Source organism: Procambarus clarkii, chromosome 47 (genome assembly GCF_040958095.1).
Source record: "Procambarus clarkii isolate CNS0578487 chromosome 47, FALCON_Pclarkii_2.0, whole genome shotgun sequence".
In the NCBI taxonomy this organism is placed as follows: domain Eukaryota; kingdom Metazoa; phylum Arthropoda; class Malacostraca; order Decapoda; family Cambaridae; genus Procambarus; species Procambarus clarkii.
The window spans coordinates 1,367,650-1,371,392 of record NC_091196.1 but is presented as its reverse complement, the minus strand read 5'-3'; positions in this window follow the sequence as shown (position 1 = coordinate 1,371,392).

The window sequence follows — 3,743 nt, the reverse complement described above, 5'->3', positions numbered from 1 at the left end:
GTGATCTCGGGGTGGACTTCTTGGGTCTACCTTCTCCCTCTCTCCCCCCTTACCCTCCCCCTTACCTTCCCCTTACCCTACTAGGTCCTCCCCTCCCCCCCCCATTACCCAACAACAACACCACCTCCCTCCCAGAACGGCCCAAGCCCCCTTACATTCTCCACATCAACCTAACCTAACCTAACCTAACCATCATCATTCTGAGGTTATCTTGAGGTGATTTCGGGGCTTAGGGTCCCCCGCGGCCCGGTCCTCGACCAGGCCTCCACCCCCAGGAAGCAGCCCGTAGCAGCTGTCTAACTCCCAGGTACCTATTTACTGCTGAACAGGGAGGGCATTAGGGTGAAAGAAACTCATTTGTTTCCGTCTCCGCCGTGGATCGAACCCGGAATCTTAGGACTATGAATCACGAACGCTGTCCACTCAGCCGTCAGGCCCACAGGGTACGATTAATTCGTTACACGACATTGACCCTTACGAAGCAGAATGGAATTGATGGATAAATAGATGAATAAATGGAGAAACAGACAGAATGGTGGAGAAATAGACAGATATATAAATAAATAGATGGACAGATGGGTGATAGACAGACATTGACTATTATGAGCATAGATATATATATATATCCCACACTTGTCTGTCTCACACATACATATGTGTTAAATATGATCTATATCCCATATTTCCTTACCTAAACTCTATGTATTCCGTCTATATTACCCCCTTCCATCTCACCCCTAATGTGTAGTGCCTACTTTCCTATCTCTCTTTCACCCCTTTTTTCTACCAATTTCCTCTACACTCCTTTCGTAAGTCTCTCCCTAAGTCGCCCCTTTGTAAACAAGTCTCCTTCTAAAATTCTGCAGTCTCCCCTTGTCGTAGTTTTCTTTCATCACTGAAGATGGGAATTTTGCTCTGGAAAGTATCCGCTCTTGCTTAGATGTAAATAGGGGCCTCACCCCCGATGATAGGCAGCAGGGGTTGTGGCAGCAGGTGTGTGGCAGCAGGGGGTGTAGCAGCAGGTGTGGCAGCAGGTGCTGGAAGCCTGTCCCCCCATGTTAGTGTTACTAAATGAAAACCCAGTATGAGCCCCTCTCTCTCTCCCTCCCTCTCTCTCTCTCTCTCTCTCTCTCTCTCTCTCTCTCTCTCTCTCTCTCTCTCTCTCTCTCTCTCTCTCTCTCTCTCTCTCTCTCTCTCTCTCTAGTCATCTTTCATTCGCCATTTATTGGCTGGCCCTTCCCCTATGTTTACAGTTTCTCTCTGCTTGTTCGTATGACCCTCTCTTCTATCTCTATTCCACATTTCCATCCCTATTCTTCTATCTCTATCCCACACTTCCAACTCCAATCTTCTATTCTTGGTGCCCCGTCAATCATTGTCAGTGCTTGGGACCGTTATTCCCTAAACTGCTGATTCTCGTTATGTCTTATTTCTCACCTTATTCTTCTTCTCTGTGTCTTGTGCGTTCTTCTTAGTGTATCTCCGCTGTTTAAGTAGCTGTCTGTTTAGCCTCATGGCCATGCGGACATGCGCTCTTCATGCTGGTAGCCAAGCTACAACGGAAATATGTAGTGTGCTACATATTTCAAAATAGCGCGGACTCGCACTGGGGAGCCGGTCGGCCGAGCGGACAGCACACTGGGCTTGTGATCCTGTGGTCTTGGGTTCGATCCCAGGCGCCGGTGAGAAACAATGGGCAGAGTTTCTTTCACCCTATGCCCCTGATACCTAGCACTAAATAAGTACCTGGGTGTTAGTCAGCTATCACGGGCTGCTTCCTGGGGGTGGAGGCCTGGTCGAGGACCGGGCCGCGGGGACACTAAAGCCCCGAAATCATCTCAAGATAACCTCAAGATAACTCATATAGCCAGAGACTCTCGCGCTAAAGGCAAAGTGAACTTTGAGGGCGTGTGATAATAGAGTCAGTTAGATGAACTGCTATAATAGGCTATAAACATTTGGCAACACCTAGGGGAAGTCTTGGGTATCGAACCCAAGACTTTTTCCTTATATTTTGGAGTTGAATATCTTACGAGTTATGGAAATGATGCGTGTTTCGTTGACCAGACCACACACTAGAAATTGAAGGGACGACGACGTTTCGGTCCGTCCTGGACCATTCTCAAGTCGATTGTGTCTCGACTTTCGATGCATGTTTCGTAGCGCAGGTAAGCGTGCATTAGTGTCTCTAGGATGCAATTGTTCTGACCATGTTGTGATGTGGTTGTCTAGAACGGGCATCTGGGAATACCCTAGTGCGTAGGTTCGAATCCTCATCGGCCGAATCGTCCCTTCAACTTCTAGTGTGTGGTCTGCTCAACATACTTCAGCCACGTTATTGTGACTCATCGCCTGCTCATCACAGGATTTTATAAGATTTTTCACAAGATCTTCAGCATATGGGAATGTATATACGTGAATGCTTTACACGTATGCAAATGTGTACATCTTGATGCACATACTATGATGTACATAGTATGCTGATCTTATAATGAGGTTATCTTGAGATGATTTCGGGGTTTTAGTGTCCCCGCGGCCCGGTCCTCGAATAGGCCTCCACCCCTAGGAAGCAACCCGTGACAGCTGACTAACACCCAGGTACCTATTTACTGCTAGGTAACAGAGGCCTCAGGGTGAAAGAAACTCTGCCCATCGTTTCTCACCGGCGCCCAGGATCAAACCCGGGACCACAGGATCACGCGTCCAGTGCTCTCTCCGCTCAGCCACCGGCTCCCGATATCTTAATAATCATCTTATACTAAGCTGTTGCGTCCATAGTAATTTTTCACGAGGATTTGAAACAAGGCGGATATAGGCTAGTCAGGGTAGGCCTAAGTTAAATGATTTAACACATTTTATCAATTATAAACAGCCCCCCCAGGCCATTTTCATGGAGTTTTATGGAGTAACGTGTGAAATGTGAGGTGTGATTACCGTGGAGTTTATCACTGACGATTCGCCTTGTCCCTGTATTCTGAATAGAACACGAGAGACACGTGCAGTTATTTCAAGGTTTCTTGAGATGGAAGAGGTGGGGGTGGGGGGGGGGGGGGTAGGGGTAAGGGGGGAGCGGAGACAACGCAGATATATACAATATACCACAAAGTTAGTTCTCTATATTAATAATCTATTCCACCAACTCCTCCCTGCTAGCCTGGGAAGAGTCCCCACCCCTGCACCCCCTACCAACTCCTCCCTGCTAGCCTGGGAAGAGTCCCCACCCCTGCACCCCCTACCAACTCCTCCCTGCTAGCCTGGGAACAGTCCCCACCCCTGCACGCCCCACCAACTCCTCCCTGCTAGCCTGGGAAGAGTCCCCACCCCGGCACGCCCCACCAACTCCTCCCTGCTAGTCTGGGAAGAGTCCCCACCCCTGCACCCCCTACCAACTCCTCCCTGCTAGCCTGGGAAGAGTCCCCACCCCTGCACGCCCCACCAACTCCTCCCTGCTAGTCTGGGAAGAGTCCCCACCCCGGCACGCCCCACCAACTCCTCCCTGCTAGTCTGGGAAGAGTCCCCACCCCTGCACCCCCTACCAACTCCTCCCTGCTAGCCTGGGAAGAGTCCCCACCCCTGCACGCCCCACCAACTCCTCCCTGCTAGTCTGGGAAGAGTCCCCACCCCGGCACGCCCCACCAACTCCTCCCTGCTAGTCTGGGAAGAGTCCCCACCCCTGCACCCCCTACCAACTCCTCCCTGCTAGCCTGGGAAGAGTCCCCACCCCTGCACGCCCCACCAACTCC